Source organism: Argiope bruennichi, chromosome 9 (assembly GCF_947563725.1).
Source record: "Argiope bruennichi chromosome 9, qqArgBrue1.1, whole genome shotgun sequence".
NCBI classification, from domain to species: domain Eukaryota; kingdom Metazoa; phylum Arthropoda; class Arachnida; order Araneae; family Araneidae; genus Argiope; species Argiope bruennichi.
The window spans coordinates 79729578-79747014 of NC_079159.1; the positions used below are offsets into that span (position 1 = coordinate 79729578).

General features: G+C 39.1%; 21 non-coding genes across 21 annotated transcripts; all 21 read right to left on the minus strand.

Moving 5' to 3' along the window:
- Positions 1-339: 339 nt before the first annotated feature.
- On the minus strand, positions 340-428 carry Trnay-gua (transfer RNA tyrosine (anticodon GUA)). Its single transcript is given in 2 exon segments — positions 340-375; positions 392-428. It is a non-coding gene; the product is annotated as a tRNA-Tyr (tRNA).
- A 438-nt stretch (positions 429-866) lies between these two features.
- Positions 867-955, minus strand: Trnay-gua (transfer RNA tyrosine (anticodon GUA)). The gene is given in 2 exon segments: positions 867-902; positions 919-955. It is a non-coding gene; the product is annotated as a tRNA-Tyr (tRNA).
- A 449-nt stretch (positions 956-1404) lies between these two features.
- On the minus strand, positions 1405-1493 carry Trnay-gua (transfer RNA tyrosine (anticodon GUA)). Its single transcript is given in 2 exon segments — positions 1405-1440; positions 1457-1493. It is a non-coding gene; the product is annotated as a tRNA-Tyr (tRNA).
- Positions 1494-1673: 180 nt separating this feature from the next.
- Positions 1674-1762, minus strand: Trnay-gua (transfer RNA tyrosine (anticodon GUA)). Its single transcript is given in 2 exon segments — positions 1674-1709; positions 1726-1762. It is a non-coding gene; the product is annotated as a tRNA-Tyr (tRNA).
- A 449-nt stretch (positions 1763-2211) lies between these two features.
- Positions 2212-2300, minus strand: Trnay-gua (transfer RNA tyrosine (anticodon GUA)). The gene is given in 2 exon segments: positions 2212-2247; positions 2264-2300. It is a non-coding gene; the product is annotated as a tRNA-Tyr (tRNA).
- A 707-nt stretch (positions 2301-3007) lies between these two features.
- On the minus strand, positions 3008-3096 carry Trnay-gua (transfer RNA tyrosine (anticodon GUA)). The gene is given in 2 exon segments: positions 3008-3043; positions 3060-3096. It is a non-coding gene; the product is annotated as a tRNA-Tyr (tRNA).
- Positions 3097-3276: 180 nt separating this feature from the next.
- Trnay-gua (transfer RNA tyrosine (anticodon GUA)) lies at positions 3277-3365 on the minus strand. Its single transcript is given in 2 exon segments — positions 3277-3312; positions 3329-3365. It is a non-coding gene; the product is annotated as a tRNA-Tyr (tRNA).
- A 180-nt stretch (positions 3366-3545) lies between these two features.
- Trnay-gua (transfer RNA tyrosine (anticodon GUA)) lies at positions 3546-3892 on the minus strand. The gene is made up of 2 exons: positions 3856-3892; positions 3546-3581 (listed from the first exon to the last, which is right to left on the minus strand). It is a non-coding gene; the product is annotated as a tRNA-Tyr (tRNA).
- Positions 3893-4867: 975 nt separating this feature from the next.
- On the minus strand, positions 4868-4956 carry Trnay-gua (transfer RNA tyrosine (anticodon GUA)). Its single transcript is given in 2 exon segments — positions 4868-4903; positions 4920-4956. It is a non-coding gene; the product is annotated as a tRNA-Tyr (tRNA).
- A 707-nt stretch (positions 4957-5663) lies between these two features.
- On the minus strand, positions 5664-5752 carry Trnay-gua (transfer RNA tyrosine (anticodon GUA)). Its single transcript is given in 2 exon segments — positions 5664-5699; positions 5716-5752. It is a non-coding gene; the product is annotated as a tRNA-Tyr (tRNA).
- A 1223-nt stretch (positions 5753-6975) lies between these two features.
- Positions 6976-7064, minus strand: Trnay-gua (transfer RNA tyrosine (anticodon GUA)). Its single transcript is given in 2 exon segments — positions 6976-7011; positions 7028-7064. It is a non-coding gene; the product is annotated as a tRNA-Tyr (tRNA).
- Positions 7065-8579: 1515 nt separating this feature from the next.
- Trnay-gua (transfer RNA tyrosine (anticodon GUA)) lies at positions 8580-8668 on the minus strand. The gene is given in 2 exon segments: positions 8580-8615; positions 8632-8668. It is a non-coding gene; the product is annotated as a tRNA-Tyr (tRNA).
- A 718-nt stretch (positions 8669-9386) lies between these two features.
- On the minus strand, positions 9387-9475 carry Trnay-gua (transfer RNA tyrosine (anticodon GUA)). The gene is given in 2 exon segments: positions 9387-9422; positions 9439-9475. It is a non-coding gene; the product is annotated as a tRNA-Tyr (tRNA).
- A 1257-nt stretch (positions 9476-10732) lies between these two features.
- On the minus strand, positions 10733-10821 carry Trnay-gua (transfer RNA tyrosine (anticodon GUA)). Its single transcript is given in 2 exon segments — positions 10733-10768; positions 10785-10821. It is a non-coding gene; the product is annotated as a tRNA-Tyr (tRNA).
- A 449-nt stretch (positions 10822-11270) lies between these two features.
- Trnay-gua (transfer RNA tyrosine (anticodon GUA)) lies at positions 11271-11359 on the minus strand. Its single transcript is given in 2 exon segments — positions 11271-11306; positions 11323-11359. It is a non-coding gene; the product is annotated as a tRNA-Tyr (tRNA).
- Positions 11360-11808: 449 nt separating this feature from the next.
- Positions 11809-11897, minus strand: Trnay-gua (transfer RNA tyrosine (anticodon GUA)). The gene is given in 2 exon segments: positions 11809-11844; positions 11861-11897. It is a non-coding gene; the product is annotated as a tRNA-Tyr (tRNA).
- A 179-nt stretch (positions 11898-12076) lies between these two features.
- Trnay-gua (transfer RNA tyrosine (anticodon GUA)) lies at positions 12077-12165 on the minus strand. Its single transcript is given in 2 exon segments — positions 12077-12112; positions 12129-12165. It is a non-coding gene; the product is annotated as a tRNA-Tyr (tRNA).
- Positions 12166-12613: 448 nt separating this feature from the next.
- On the minus strand, positions 12614-12704 carry Trnay-aua (transfer RNA tyrosine (anticodon AUA)). The gene is given in 2 exon segments: positions 12614-12650; positions 12667-12704. It is a non-coding gene; the product is annotated as a tRNA-Tyr (tRNA).
- A 1806-nt stretch (positions 12705-14510) lies between these two features.
- On the minus strand, positions 14511-14599 carry Trnay-gua (transfer RNA tyrosine (anticodon GUA)). Its single transcript is given in 2 exon segments — positions 14511-14546; positions 14563-14599. It is a non-coding gene; the product is annotated as a tRNA-Tyr (tRNA).
- Positions 14600-14778: 179 nt separating this feature from the next.
- Positions 14779-14867, minus strand: Trnay-gua (transfer RNA tyrosine (anticodon GUA)). Its single transcript is given in 2 exon segments — positions 14779-14814; positions 14831-14867. It is a non-coding gene; the product is annotated as a tRNA-Tyr (tRNA).
- Positions 14868-15315: 448 nt separating this feature from the next.
- Trnay-aua (transfer RNA tyrosine (anticodon AUA)) lies at positions 15316-15406 on the minus strand. The gene is given in 2 exon segments: positions 15316-15352; positions 15369-15406. It is a non-coding gene; the product is annotated as a tRNA-Tyr (tRNA).
- Positions 15407-17437: the final 2031 nt, after the last annotated feature.

Consider the following 17437-nt stretch of genomic DNA (forward strand, 5'->3'; position numbering starts at 1 on the left):
TCGAAAGTGAGCTGGGAATCTAGCAAATCGAACGAAACTACACTTTTAAATTCCAATCAAAATAACATCTTCCGTCGAGCCGCAGCCGAACCAGCGACCTATGGATATCGTCTTTAGGGCAGCTACAGTCCACCGATCTGACAACTGAGATATCGACGGATGCGAAGGATTTGCTGATTTCATTTTTCCAGATTGAAGTTCAGTTAAAGGAGGAGAAGGATGTTCAACAAAACAAAATTCTAACTAAAATATTTGAAACAATTACTTATTCGAAAAAGAGCTAGGAATCTAGCAATTCGAACGAAACTACACTTTTAAATTCCAATCAAAATAACATCTTCCGTCGAGCCGGAGTCGAACCAGCGACCTATGGATATCGTCTTTAGGGCATCTACAGTCCACCGCTCTACCAACTGAGCTATCGACGGATGCGAAGGTTTTGTTGATTTCATTTTTTCATATTGAAGTTCAGTTAAAGAAGGAGAAGGATGTTCAACAAAACAAAATGCTAACTATAATATTTCCAACATTTACTTATTCGAAAGAGAGCTGGGAATCTAGCAAATCGAACGAAATTACACTTTTAAATTCCAATCAAAATAACATCTTCCGTCGAGCCAGCGACCTATGGATATCGTCTTTAGGGCATCTACAGTCCACCGCTCTGCCAACTGACCTATCAACGGATGCGAAGGTTTTGCTGATTTCATTTTTTAATATTGAAGTTCAGTTAAAGGAGTATAAGGATGTTCAACAAAACAAAATGCTAACTATAATATTTCCAACAATTACTTATTCGAAAAAGAGCTGGGAATCTAGCAAATCGAACGAAAGTACACTTTTAAATTATAATCAAAATAACATCTTCCGTCGAGCCGGAGTCGAACCAGCGACCTATGGATATCGTCTTTAGGGCAGCTACAGTCCACCGCTCTGCCAACTGAGCTATCGACGGATGCGAAGGTTTTGCTGATTTTATTTTTTCAGATTGAAGTTCATTTAAAGGAGTAGAAGGATGTTCAACAAAACAAAATGCTAACTATAATATTTCCAACAATTACTTATTCGAAAAAGAGCTGGGAATCTAGCAAATCGAACGAAACTACTATTTTAAATTCCAATCAAAATAACATCTTCCGTCGAGCCGGAGTCGAACAAGCGAACTATGGATATCGTCTTTAGGGCATCTACAGTCCACCGCTCTGCCAACTGAGCTATCGATGGATGCGAAGGTTTTGCTGATTTTATTTTTTCATATTGAAGTTCAGTTAAACGAGGAGAAGAATGTTCAACAAAACAAAATGCTAACTATAATATTTCCAACAATTACTTATTCGAAAAAGAGCTGGGAATCTAGCAAATCGAACGAAACTACACTTTTAAATTCCAATCAAAATAACATCTTCCATCGAGCCGGAGTCGAACCAGCGACCTATGGATATCGTCTTTAGGGCAGCTACAGTCCACCGCTCTGACAACTGAGCTATCGACGGATGCGAAGGTTTTGCTGATTTTATTTTTTAAGATTGAAGTTCAGTTAAAGGAGTAGAAGGATGTTCAACAAAACAAAATGCTAACTAATATATTTCCAACATTTACTTATTCGAAAGAGAGCTGGGAATCTAGCAAATCGAACGAAACTACACTTTTAAATTCCAATCAAAATAACATCTTCCGTCGAGCCGGAGTCGAACCAGCGACCTATGGATATCGTCTTTAGGGCAGCTACAGTCCACCGCTCTGCCAACTGAGCTATCGACGGATGCGAAGGGATTGCTGATTTCATTTTTTCAGATTGAAGTTCAGTTAAAGGAGTAGAAGGATTTTCAACAAAACAAAATGCTAACTATAATATTTCGAACAATTACTTATTCGAAAGAGAGCTGGGAATCTAGCAAATCGAACGAAGCTACACTTTTAAATTCCAATCAAAATAACATCTTCCGTCGAGCCGGAGTCGAACCAGCGACCTATGGATATCGTCTTTAGGGCAGCTACAGTCCACCGATCTGACAACTGAGATATCGACGGATGCGAAGGATTTGCTGATTTCATTTTTCCAGATTGAAGTTCAGTTAAAGGAGGAGAAGGATGTTCAACAAAACAAAATTCTAACTAAAATATTTGAAACAATTACTTATTTGAAAAAGAGCTAGGAATCTAGCAATTCGAACGAAACTACACTTTTAAATTCCAATCAAAATAACATCTTCCGTCGAGCCGGAGTCGAACCAGCGACCTATGGATATCGTCTTTAGGGCATCTACAGTCCACCGCTCTACCAACTGAGCTATCGACGGATGCGAAGGTTTTGTTGATATCATTTTTTCAAATTGAAGTTCAGTTAAAGGAGGAGAAGGATGTTCAACAAAACAAAATGCTAACTATAATATTTCCAACATTTACTTATTCGAAAGAGAGCTGGGAATCTAGCAAATCGAACGAAACTACACTTTTAAATTCCAATCAAAATAACATTTTCCGTCGAGCCAGCGACCTATGGATATCGTCTTTAGGGCATCTACAGTCCACCGCTCTGCCAACTGAGCTATCAACGGATGCGAAGGTTTTGCTGATTTCATTTTTTAATATTGAAGTTCAGTTAAAGGAGTAGAAGGATGTTCAACAAAACAAAATGCTAACTATAATATTTCCAACAATTACTTATTGGAAAAAGAGCTGGGAATCTAGGAAATCGAACGAAAGTACTATTTTAAATTCCAATCAAAATAACATCTTCCGTCGTGCCGGAGTCGAACCAGCGACCTATGGATATCGTCTTTAGGGCATCTACAGTCAACCGCTCTGCCAACTGATCTATCGACGGATGCGAAGGTTTTGCTGATTTTATTTTTTCATATTGAAGTTCAGTTAAACGAGGAGAAGAATGTTCAACAAAACAAAATGCTAACTATAATATTTCCAACAATTACTTATTCGAAAAAGAGCTGGGAATCTAGCAAATCGAACGAAACTACACTTTTAAATTCCAATCATAATAACATCTTCCATCGAGCCGGAGTCGAACCAGCGACCTATGGATATCGTCTTTAGGGCAGCTACAGTCCACCGCTCTGACAACTGAGCTATCGACGGATGCGAAGGTTTTGCTGATTTTATTTTTTAAGATTGAAGTTCAGTTAAAGGAGTAGAAGGATGTTCAACAAAACAAAATGCTAACTAATATATTTCCAACATTTACTTATTCGAAAGAGAGCTGGGAATCTAGCAAATCGAACGAAACTACACTTTTAAATTCCAATCAAAATAACATCTTCCGTTGAGCCGGAGTCGAACCAGCGACCTATGGATATCGTCTTTAGGGCAGCTACAGTCCACCGCTCTGCCAACTGAGCTATCGACGGATGCGAAGGGTTTGCTGATTTCATTTTTTCAGATTGAAGTTCAGTTAAAGGAGTAGAAGGATGTTCAACAAAACAAAATGCTAACTATAATATTTCGAACAATTACTTATTCGAAAGAGAGCTGGGAATCTAGCAAATCGAACGAAACTACACTTTTAAATTCCAATCAAAATAACATCTTCCGTCGAGCCGGAGTCGAACCAGCGACCTATGGATATCGTCTTTAGGGCAGCTACAGTCCACCGATCTGACAACTGAGATATCGACGGATGCGAAGGATTTGCTGATTTCATTTTTCCAGATTGAAGTTCAGTTAAAGGAGGAGAAGGATGTTCAACAAAACAAAATTCTAACTAAAATATTTGAAACAATTACTTATTCGAAAAAGAGCTAGGAATCTAGCAATTCGAACGAAACTACACTTTTAAATTCCAATCAAAATAACATCTTCCGTCGAGCCGGAGACCTAAGGATATCGTCTTTAGGGCATCTACAGTCCACCGCTCTACCAACTGAGCTATCGACGGATGCGAAGGTTTTGTTGATTTCATTTTTTCATATTGAAGTTCAGTTAAAGGAGGAGAAGGATGTTCAACAAAACAAAATGCTAACTATAATATTTCCAACATTTACTTATTCGAAAGAGAGCTGGGAATCTAGCAAATCGAACGAAACTACACTTTTAAATTCCAATCAAAATAACATCTTCCGTCGAGCCTGAGTCGAACCAGCGACCTATGGATAACGTCTTTAGGGCAGCTACAGTCCACCGCTCTGCAACTGAGCTATCGACGAATGCGAAGGGTTGGCTGATTTCATTTTTTCAGATTGAAGTTCAGTTAAAGGAGTAGAAGGATGTTCAACAAAACAAAATGCTAACTATAATATTTCGAACAATTACTTATTCGAAAGAGAGCTGGGAATCTAGCAAATCGAACGAAACTACACTTTTAAATTCCAATCAAAGCAACATCTTCCGTCGAGCCAGCGACCTATGGATATCGTCTTTAGGGCAGCTACAGTCCACCGCTCTGCCAACTGAGCTATCGACGTATGCGAAGGTTTTGCTGATTTCATTTTTTCAGATTGAAGTTCAGTTAAAGGAGTAGAAGGATGTTCAACAAAACAAAATGCTAACTATAATATTTCGAACAATTACTTATTCGAAAGAGAGCTGGGAATCTAGCAAATCGAACGAAACTACACTTTTAAATTCCAATGAAAATAACATCTTCCGTCGAGCCGGAGTCGAACCAGCGGCCTATGGATATCGTCTTTAGCGCAGCTACAGTCCACCGCTCTGCCAACTGAGTTATCGACGGATGCGAAGGTTTTGCTGATTTCACTTTTTCAGATTGAAGTTCAGTTAAAGGAGTAGAAGGATGTTCAACAAAATACCATGCTAACTATAATATTTCCAACATTTACTTATTCGAAAGAGAGCTGGGAATCTAGCAAATCGAACGGAACTACACTTTGAAATTCAAATCAAAATAACATCTTCCGTCGAGCCGGAGTCGAACCAGCGACCTATGGATATCGTCTTTAGGGCATCTACAGTCCACCGCTCGACCAACTGAGCTATCGACGGATGCGAAGGTTTTGTTGATTTCATTTTTTCATATTGAAGTTCAGTTAAAGGAGTAGAAGGATGTTCAACAAAACAAAATGCTAACTATAATATTTCGAACAATTACTTATTCGAAAGAGAGCTGGGAATCTAGCAAATTGAACGAAACTACACTTTTAAATTCCAATCAAAGCAACATCTTCCGTCGAGCCAGCGACCTATGGATATCGTCTTTAGGGCAGCTACAGTCCACCGCTCTGCCAACTGAGCTATCGACGTATGCGAAGGTTTTGCTGATTTCATTTTTTCAGATTGAAGTTCAGTTAAAGGAGTAGAAGGATGTTCAACAAAACAAAATGCTAACTATAATATTTCGAACAATTACTTATTCGAAAGAGAGCTGGGAATCTAGCAAATCGAACGAAACTACACTTTTAAATTCCAATGAAAATAACATCTTCCGTCGAGCCGGAGTCGAACCAGCGGCCTATGGATATCGTCTTTAGCGCAGCTACAGTCCACCGCTCTGCCAACTGAGTTATCGACGGATGCGAAGGTTTTGCTGATTTCACTTTTTCAGATTGAAGTTCAGTTAAAGGAGTAGAAGGATGTTCAACAAAATACCATGCTAACTATAATATTTCCAACATTTACTTATTCGAAAGAGAGCTGGGAATCTAGCAAATCGAACGGAACTACACTTTGAAATTCAAATCAAAATAACATCTTCCGTCGAGCCGGAGTCGAACCAGCGACCTATGGATATCGTCTTTAGGGCATCTACAGTCCACCGCTCGACCAACTGAGCTATCGACGGATGCGAAGGTTTTGTTGATTTCATTTTTTCATATTGAAGTTCAGTTAAAGGAGGAGAAGGATGTTCAACAAAACAAAATGCTAACTATAATATTTCCAACATTTACTTATTCGAAAGAGAGCTGGGAATCTAGCAAATCGAACGAAACTACACTTTTAAATTCCAATCAAAATAACATCTTCCGTCGAGCCAGCGACCTATGGATATCGTCTTTAGGGCATCTACAGTCCACCGCTCTGCCAACTGAGCTATCAACGGAGGCGAAGGTTTTGCTGATTTCATTTTTTAATATTGAAGTTCAGTTAAAGGAGTATAAGGATGTTCAACAAAACAAAATGCTAACTATAATATTTCGAACAATTACTTATTCGAAAGAGAGCTGGGAATCTAGCAAATCGAACGAAACTACACTTTTAAATTCCAGTCAAAATAACATCTTCCGTCGAGCCAGCGACCTATGGATATCGTCTTTAGGGCAGCTACAGTCCACCGCTCTGCCAACTGAGCTATCGACGGATGCGAAGATTTTGCTGATTTCATTTTTTCAGATTGAAGTTCAGTTAAAGGAGTAGAAGGATGTTCAACAAAACAAAATGCTAACTATAATATTTCGAACAATTACTTATTCGAAAGAGAGCTGGGAATCTAGCAAATCGAACGAAACTACACTTTTAAATTCCAATCAAAGCAACATCTTCCGACGAGCCAGCGACCTATGGATATCGTCTTTAGGGCAGCTACAGTCCACCGCTCTGCCAACTGAGCAATCGACGTATGCGAAGATTTTGCTGATTTCATTTTTTCAGATTGAAGTTCAGTTAAAGGAGTAGAAGGATGTTCAACAAAACAAAATGCTAACTATAATATTTCGAACAATTACTTATTCGAAAGAAAGCTGGGAATCTAGCAAATCGAACAAAACTACACTTTTAAATTCCAATCAAAATAACATCTTCCGTCGAGCCGGAGTCGAACCAGCGGCCTATGGATATCGTCTTTAGCGCAGCTACAGTCCACCGCTCTGCCAACTGAGTTATCGACGGATGCGAAGGTTTTGCTGATTTCATTTTTTCAGATTGAAGTTCAGTTAAAGGAGTAGAAGGATGTTCAACAAAATACCATGCTAACTATAATATTTCCAACATTTACTTATTCGAAAGAGAGCTGGGAATCTAGCAAATCGAACGAAACTACACTTTGAAATTCAAATCAAAATAACATCTTCCGTCGAGCCGGAGTCGAACCAGCGACCTATGGATATCGTCTTTAGGGCAGCTACAGTCCACCGCTCTGCCAACTGAGCTATCGACGGATGCGACGGTTTTGCTGATTTCATTTTTTCAGATTGAAGTTCAGTTAAAGGAGTAAAAGGATGTTCAACAAAACAAAATGCTAACTATAATATTTCGAACAATTACTTATTCAAAAGAGAGCTGGGAATCTAGCAAATCGAACGAAACTACACTTTTAAATTCCAGTCAAAATAACATCTTCCGTCGAGCCGGAGTCGAACCAGCGACCTATGGATATCGTCTTTAGGGCAGCTACAGTCCACCGCTCTGCCAACGGAGCTATCGACGGATGCGAAGGTTTTACCGATTTCATTTTTTCAGATTGAAGTTCAGTTAAAGGAGTAGAAGGATGTTCAACAAAACAAAACGCTAACTATAATATTTCGAACAATTACTTATTCGAAAGACAGCTGGGAATCTAGCAAATCGAACGAATCTACACTTCTAAATTACAATCAAAGCAACATCTTCCGTCGAGCCAGCGACCTATGGATATCGTCTTTAGGGCAGCTACAGTCCACCGCTCTGCCAACTGAGCTATCGACGTATGCGAAGGTTTTGCTGATTTCATTTTTTCAGATATAAGTTCAGTTAAAGGAGTAGAAGGATGTTCAAGAAAACAAAATGCTAACTATAATATTTCGAACAATTACTTATTCGAAAGAGAGCTGGGAATCTAGCAAATCGAACGAAACTACACTTTTAAATTCCAATCAAAATAACATCTTCCGTCGAGCCGGAGTCGAACAAGCGGCCTATGGATATCGTCTTTAGCGCAGCTACAGTCCACCGCTCTGCCAACTGAGTTATCGACGGATGCGAAGGTTTTGCTGATTTCATTTTTTTCAGATTGAAGTTCAGTTAAAGGAGTAGAAAGATGTTCAACAAAATAAAATGCTAACTATAATATTTCCAACATTTACTTATTCGAAAGAGAGCTGGGAATCTAGCAAATCGAACGAAACTACACTTTGAAATTCAAATCAAAATAACATCTTCCGTCGAGCCGGAGTCGAACCAGCGACCTATGGATATCGTCTTTAGGGCATCTACAGTCCACCGCATTGCCAACTGAGCTATCGACGGATGCGAAGGTTTTGCTGATTTCATTTTTTAAGATTGAATTTCAGTTAAAGGAGTAGAAGGATGTTCAACAAAACAAAATGCTAACTATAAAATTTCCAACAATTACTTATTCGAAAAAGAGCTGGGAATCTAGCAAATCGAACGAAACTACACTTTTATATTCCAATCAAAATAGCATCTTCCGTCGAGCCGCAGTCGAACCAGCGACCTATGGATATCGTCTTTAGGGCAGCTACAGTCCACCACTCTGCCAACTGAGCTATCGACGGATGCGAAGGTTTTGCTGATTTCATTTTTTCAGATTGAAGTTCATTTAAAGGAGTAGAAGGATGTTCAACAAAACAAAATGCTAACTATGATATTTCGAACAATTACTTATTCGCAAGAGAGCTGTAAATTTAGCAAATCGAACGAAACTACAATTTTAAATTCCAATCAAAGCAACATCTTCCGTCGAGCTGGAGTCGAACCAGCGTCCTATGGATATCGTCTTTAGGGCAGCTACAGTCCACCGCTCTGCCAACTGAGCTATCGACGGATGCGAAGGTTTTGCTGATTTCATTTTTTCAAATTGAAGTTCAGTTAAAGGAGTAGAAGGATGTTCAACAAAACAAAATGCTAACTATAATATTTCGAAAAATTACTTATTCGAAAGAGAGCTGGGAATCTAGCAAATCGAACGAAACTACACTTTTAAATTCCAATCAAAATAACATCTTCCGTCGAGCCGGAGTCGAACCAGCGACCTATTGATATCGTCTTTAGGGCAGCTACAGCCCACCGCTGTGCCAAATGAGCTATCGACGGATGCAAAGGTTTTGCTTATTTCATTTTTTCAGATTGAATTTCAGTTAAAGGAGTAGAAGGATGTTCAACAAAACAAAATGCTAACTATAAAATTTCCAACAATTACTTATTCGAAAAAGAGCTGGGAATCTAGCAAATCGAACGAAACTACACTTTTATATTCCAAACAAAATAGCATCTTCCGTCGAGCCGCAGTCGAACCAGCGACATACGGATATCGTCTTTAGGGCAGCTACAGTCCACCACTCTGCCAACTGAGCTATCGACGGATGCGAAGGTTTTGCTGATTTCATTTTTTCAGATTGAAGTTCATTTAAAGGAGTAGAAGGATGTTCAACAAAACAAAATGCTAACTATGATATTTCGAACAATTACTTATTCGCAAGAGAGCTGGAAATTTAGCAAATCGAACGAAACAACAATTTTAAATTCCAATCAAAGCAACATCTTCCGTCGAGCTGGAGTCGAACCAGCGTCCTATGGATATCGTCTTTAGGGCAGCTACAGTCCACCGCTCTGCCAACTGAGCTATCGACGGATGCGAAGGTTTTGCTGATTTCATTTTTTCAAATTGAACTTCAGTTAAAGGAGTAGAAGGATGTTCAACAAAACAAAATGCTAACTATAATATTTCGCAAAATTACTTATTCGAAAGAGAGCTGGGAATCTAGCAAATCGAACGAAACTACACTTTTAAATTCCAATCAAAATAACATCTTCCGTCGAGCCGGAGTCGAACCAGCGACCTATTGATATCGTCTTTAGGGCAGCTACAGCCCACCGCTGTGCCAAATGAGCTATCGACGGATGCAAAGGTTTTGCTGATTTCATTTTTTTCAGATTGAAGTTCAGTTAAAGGAGTAGAAGGATGTTCAACAAAACAAAATGCTAACTATAATATTTCGAACAATTACTTATTCGAAAGAGAGCTGGCAATCTAGGAAATCGAACGAAACTACACTTTTAAATTCCAATCAAAATAACATCTTCCGTCGAGCCGGAGTCGAACCAGTGACCTATGGATATCGTCTTTAGGGCAGCTACAGTCCACCGCTGTGCCAACTGAGCTATCGACGGATGCAAAGGTTTTGCTTATTTCATTTTTTCAGATTGAAGTTCAGTTAAAGGAGTAGAAGGATGTTCAACAAAACAAAATGCTAACCATAATATTTCCAACATTTACTTATTCGAAAGAGAGCTGGGAATCTAGCAAATCGAACGAAACTACACTTTTAAATTCCAATCAAAATAACATCTTCCGTCGAGCCGGAGTCGAACAAGCGGCCTATGGATATCGTCTTTAGCGCAGCTACAGTCCACCGCTCTGCCAACTGAGTTATCGACGGATGCGAAGGTTTTGCTGATTTCATTTTTTCAGATTGAAGTTCAGTTAAAGGAGTAGAAGGATGTTCAACAAAATAAAATGCTAACTATAATATTTCCAACATTTACTTATTCGAAAGAGAGCTGGGAATCTAGCAAATCGAACGAAACTACACTTTGAAATTCAAATCAAAATAACATCTTCCGTCGAGCCGGAGTCGAACCAGCGACCTATGGATATCGTCTTTAGGGCAGCGACAGTCCACCGCTGTGCCAACTGAGCTATCGACGGATGCAAAGGTTTTGCTGATTTCTTTTTTTCAGATTGAAGTTCAGTTAAAGGAGTAGAAGGATGTTCAACAAAACAAAATGCTAACTATAATATTTCCAACAATTACTTATTCGAAAAAGAGCTGGGAATCTAGCAAGTCGAACGAAACTACACTTTTAAATTCCAATCAAAGCAACATCTTCCGTCGAGCCGGAGTCGAACCAGCGACCTATGGATATCGTCTTTAGGGCAGCTACAGTCCACCGCTCTGCCAACTGAGCTATCGACGGATGCGAAGGTTTTGCTGATTTCATTTTTTCAGATTGAAGTTCAGTTAAAGGAGTAGAAGGATGTTCAACAAAACAAAATGCTAACTATAATATTTCGAACAAATACTTATTCGAAAGAGAGCTGGGAATCTAGCAAATCGAACGAAACTACACTTTTAAATTCCAATCAAAATAACATCTTCCGTCGAGCCGGAGTCGAACCAGCGACCTATTGATATCGTCTTTAGGGCAGCTACAGTCCACCGCTGTGCCAACTGAGCTATCGACGGATGCAAACGTTTTGCTGATTTCATTTTTTCAGATTGAAGTTCAGTTAAAGGAGTAGAAGGATGTTCAACAAAACAAAATGCTAACTATAATATTTCGAACAATTACTTATTCGAAAGAGAGCTGGGAATCTAGCAAATCGAACGAAACTACACTTTTAAATTCCAATCAAAATAACATCTTCCGTCGAGCCGGAGTCGAACCAGCGACCTATGGATATCGTCTTTAGGGCAGCTACAGTCCACCGCTGTGCCAACTGAGCTATCGACGGATGCAAAGGTTTTGCTTATTTCATTTTTTCAGATTGAAGTTCAGTTAAAGGAGTAGAAGGATGTTCAACAAAACAAAATGCTAACCATAATATTTCCAACATTTACTTATTCGAAAGAGAGCTGGGAATCTAGCAAATCGAACGAAACTACACTTTTAAATTCCAATCAAAATAACATCTTCCGTCGAGCCGGAGTCGAACAAGCGGCCTATGGATATCGTCTTTAGGGCAGCTACAGTCCACCGCTGTGCCAACTGAGCTATCGACGGATGCAAAGGTTTTGCTGATTTCATTTTTTCAGATTGAAGTTCAGTTAAAGGAGTAGAAGGATGTTCAACAAAACAAAATGCTAACCATAATGTTTCCAACATTTACTTATTCGAAAGAGAGCTGGGAATCTAGCAAATCGAACGAAACTACACTTTGAAATTCAAATCAAAATAACATCTTCCGTCGAGCCGGAGTCGAACCAGCGACCTATTGATATCGTCTTTATCGCAGCTACAGTCCACCGCTCTGCCAACTGAGCTATCGACGGATGCAAAGGTTTACTGATTTCATTTTTTCAGATTGAAGTTCAGTTAAAGGAGGAGAAGGATGTTCAACAAAACAAAATGCTAACTATAATATTTCCAACAATTACTTATTCGAAAAAGAGCTGGGAATCTAGCAAATCGAACGAAACTACACTTTTAAATTCCAATCAAAATAACATCTTCCGTCGAGCCGGAGTCGAACCAGCGACCTAAGGATATCGTCTTTAGGGCATCTACAGTCCACCGCTCTGCCAACTGAGCTATCGACGGATGCGAAGGTTTTGCTGATTTCATTTTTTCTGATTGAAGTTCAGTTAAAAGAGTAGAAGGATGTTCAACAAAACAAAATGCTAACTATAATATTTCCAACAATTACTTATTCGAAAAAGAGCTGGGAATCTAGCAAATCGAACATAACAACACTTTTAAATTCCAATCAAAATAACGTCTTCCGCCAAGCCGGAGTCGAACCAGCGACCTACGGATATCGTCTTTAGGGCCTCTACAGTCCACCGCTCTGCCAACTGAGCTAACGACGTATGCGAAGGTGTTGCTGATTTCATTTTTTCATATTGAAGTTCAGTTAAAGGAGGAGAAGGATGTTCAACAAAACAAAATGCTAACTATAATATTTGAAACAATTACTTATTCGAAAAAGAGCTAGGAATATAGCAAATCGAACGAAACTACACTTTTAAATTCCAATCAAAATAACGTCTTCCGTCGAGCCGGACTCGAACCAGCGACCTATGGATATCGTCTTTAGGGCACATATAGTCCACCGCTCTGCCAACTGAGCTAACGACGGATGCGAAGGTTCTGCTGATTTCATTCTTTCATATTGAAGTTCAGTTAAAGGAGGAGAAGGATGTTCAACAAAACAAAATGCTAACTATAATATTTCCAACAATTACTTATTCGAAAAAGAGGTGGGATTCTAGCAAATCGAACGAAACTGAAACTACACTTTTAAATTCCAATCAAAATAACATCTTCCGTCGAGCCGGAATCGAACCAGCGACCTATACATATCATCTTTAGGGCATCTACAGCCCACCGCTCTGCCAACTAAGCTATTGACGGATGCGAAGGGTTTTCTGATTTCATTTTTTCAGATTGAAGTTCAGTTAAAGGAGTAGAAGGATGTTCAACAAAACAAAATGCTAACTATAATATTTCCAACAATTACTTATTCGAAAAAGAGGTGGGAATCTAGCAAATCGAACAAAACTGAAACTACACTTTTAAATTCCAATCAAAATAACATCTTCCGTCGAGCCGGAGTCGAACCAGCGACCTATGGATATCGTCTTTAGGGCATCTACAGTCCACCGCTCTGCCAACTGTGCTATCGACGAATGCGAAGGTTTTGCTGATTTCATTTTTTCAGATTGAAGTTCAGTTAAAGGAGGAGAAGGATGTTCAACAAAACAAAATGCTAACTATAATATTTCCAACAATTACTTATTCGAAAGAGAGCTGGGAATCTAGCAAATCCAACGAAACTACACTTTTAAATTCCAATCAAAATAACGTCTTCCGTCGAGCCAGAGTCGAAACAGCGACCTATGGATATCGTCTTTAGGGCATCTACAGTACCCCGCTCTGCTAAACTGAGCTAACCACGGATACGAAGGGGTTGCTGATTTCATTTTTTCAGATTGAATTTCAGTTAAAGGAGGAGAAGAATGTTCAACAAAACAAAATGCTAACTATAATATTTCCAACAATTACTTATTCGAAAAAGAGCTAGGAATCTAGCAAATCGAAAGAAACTACACTTTTAAATTCCAATCAAAATAACATCTTCCCTCGAGCCGGAGTCGAACCAGCGACCTGTGGATAACGTCTTTAGGACATCTACAGTCCACCGGTCTGCGAACTGAGCTATCGACGGATGCGAAGATTTTGCTGATTTCATTTTTTCAGATTGAAGTTCATTTAAAGGAGTAGAAGGATGTTCAACAAAAGAAAAGGCTAACTATAATATTTCCAACAATTACTTATTCGAAAGAGAGCTGGGAATCTAGCAAATCGAACGAAACTACACTTTTAAATTCCAATCAAAATAACATCTTCCATCGAGCCGGAGTCGAACCACCGACCTATGGATAACGTCTTTAGGACATCTACAGTCCACCGCTCTGCCAACTGAGCTATCGACGGATGCGAATGTTTTGCTGATTTCATTTTTTCAGATTGAACTTCAGTTAAAGGAGTAGAAGGATGTTCAACAAAACAAAATGCTAACTATAATATTTCCAACAATTACTTATTCGAAAGAGAGCTGATAATCTAGCAAATCGAACGAAGCTACACTTTTAAATTCCAATCAAAATAACGTCTGCCGTCGAGCCGGAGTCGAACCAGCGACCTATGGATATCGTCTTTAGGGCATCTACAGACCACCGCTCTGCCAACTGAGCTAACGACGGATGCGAAGATGTTGCTGATTTCATTTTTTCAGACTGAAGTTCCGGTAAAGGTGGAGTTTGATCTTCATTAAAACAAAATACTAACTATAATATTTCCAATAATTACTTATTCGAAAGAGAGCTGGGAATCTAGCAAATCGAACGAAACTACACTTTGAAATTCAAATCAAAATAACATCTTCCGTCGAGCCGGAGTCGAACCAGCGACCTATTGATATCGTCTTTATCGCAGCTACAGTCCACCGCTCTGCCAACTGAGCTATCGACGGATGCAAAGGTTTACTGATTTCATTTTTTCAGATTGAAGTTCAGTTAAAGGAGGAGAAGGATGTTCAACAAAACAAAATGCTAACTATAATATTTCCAACAATTACTTATTCGAAAAAGAGCTGGGAATCTAGCAAATCGAACGAAACTACACTTTTAAATTCCAATCAAAATAACATCTTCCGTCGAGCCGGAGTCGAACCAGCGACCTAAGGATATCGTCTTTAGGGCATCTACAGTCCACCGCTCTGCCAACTGAGCTATCGACGGATGCGAAGGTTTTGCTGATTTCATTTTTTCTGATTGAAGTTCAGTTAAAAGAGTAGAAGGATGTTCAACAAAACAAAATGCTAACTATAATATTTCCAACAATTACTTATTCGAAAAAGAGCTGGGAATCTAGCAAATCGAACATAACAACACTTTTAAATTCCAATCAAAATAACGTCTTCCGCCAAGCCGGAGTCGAACCAGCGACCTACGGATATCGTCTTTAGGGCCTCTACAGTCCACCGCTCTGCCAACTGAGCTAACGACGTATGCGAAGGTGTTGCTGATTTCATTTTTTCATATTGAAGTTCAGTTAAAGGAGGAGAAGGATGTTCAACAAAACAAAATGCTAACTATAATATTTGAAACAATTACTTATTCGAAAAAGAGCTAGGAATATAGCAAATCGAACGAAACTACACTTTTAAATTCCAATCAAAATAACGTCTTCCGTCGAGCCGGACTCGAACCAGCGACCTATGGATATCGTCTTTAGGGCACATATAGTCCACCGCTCTGCCAACTGAGCTAACGACGGATGCGAAGGTTCTGCTGATTTCATTCTTTCATATTGAAGTTCAGTTAAAGGAGGAGAAGGATGTTCAACAAAACAAAATGCTAACTATAATATTTCCAACAATTACTTATTCGAAAAAGAGGTGGGATTCTAGCAAATCGAACGAAACTGAAACTACACTTTTAAATTCCAATCAAAATAACATCTTCCGTCGAGCCGGAATCGAACCAGCGACCTATACATATCATCTTTAGGGCATCTACAGCCCACCGCTCTGCCAACTAAGCTATTGACGGATGCGAAGGGTTTTCTGATTTCATTTTTTCAGATTGAAGTTCAGTTAAAGGAGTAGAAGGATGTTCAACAAAACAAAATGCTAACTATAATATTTCCAACAATTACTTATTCGAAAAAGAGGTGGGAATCTAGCAAATCGAACAAAACTGAAACTACACTTTTAAATTCCAATCAAAATAACATCTTCCGTCGAGCCGGAGTCGAACCAGCGACCTATGGATATCGTCTTTAGGGCATCTACAGTCCACCGCTCTGCCAACTGTGCTATCGACGAATGCGAAGGTTTTGCTGATTTCATTTTTTCAGATTGAAGTTCAGTTAAAGGAGGAGAAGGATGTTCAACAAAACAAAATGCTAACTATAATATTTCCAACAATTACTTATTCGAAAGAGAGCTGGGAATCTAGCAAATCCAACGAAACTACACTTTTAAATTCCAATCAAAATAACGTCTTCCGTCGAGCCAGAGTCGAAACAGCGACCTATGGATATCGTCTTTAGGGCATCTACAGTACCCCGCTCTGCTAAACTGAGCTAACCACGGATACGAAGGGGTTGCTGATTTCATTTTTTCAGATTGAATTTCAGTTAAAGGAGGAGAAGAATGTTCAACAAAACAAAATGCTAACTATAATATTTCCAACAATTACTTATTCGAAAAAGAGCTAGGAATCTAGCAAATCGAAAGAAACTACACTTTTAAATTCCAATCAAAATAACATCTTCCCTCGAGCCGGAGTCGAACCAGCGACCTGTGGATAACGTCTTTAGGACATCTACAGTCCACCGGTCTGCGAACTGAGCTATCGACGGATGCGAAGATTTTGCTGATTTCATTTTTTCAGATTGAAGTTCATTTAAAGGAGTAGAAGGATGTTCAACAAAAGAAAAGGCTAACTATAATATTTCCAACAATTACTTATTCGAAAGAGAGCTGGGAATCTAGCAAATCGAACGAAACTACACTTTTAAATTCCAATCAAAATAACATCTTCCATCGAGCCGGAGTCGAACCACCGACCTATGGATAACGTCTTTAGGACATCTACAGTCCACCGCTCTGCCAACTGAGCTATCGACGGATGCGAATGTTTTGCTGATTTCATTTTTTCAGATTGAACTTCAGTTAAAGGAGTAGAAGGATGTTCAACAAAACAAAATGCTAACTATAATATTTCCAACAATTACTTATTCGAAAGAGAGCTGATAATCTAGCAAATCGAACGAAGCTACACTTTTAAATTCCAATCAAAATAACGTCTGCCGTCGAGCCGGAGTCGAACCAGCGACCTATGGATATCGTCTTTAGGGCATCTACAGACCACCGCTCTGCCAACTGAGCTAACGACGGATGCGAAGATGTTGCTGATTTCATTTTTTCAGACTGAAGTTCCGGTAAAGGTGGAGTTTGATCTTCATTAAAACAAAATACTAACTATAATATTTCCAATAATTACTTATTCGAAAAGAGCTGGAAATCTAGCAAATCTAACGAAACTACACTTTTAAATTCCAATCAAAATAACATCTTCCATCTAAACGGAATCGAACCAGCGACCTATGGATATCGTCTTTAGGGCAGCTACAGTACACCGCTGTGCCAACTGAGCTATCGACGGATGCAAAGGTTTTGCTGATTTCATTTTTTCAGATTGAAGTTCAGTTAAAGGAGTAGAAGGATGTTCAACAAAACAAAATGCTAACTATAATATTTCCAACAATTACTTATTCGAAAAAGAGCTGGGAATCTAGCAAA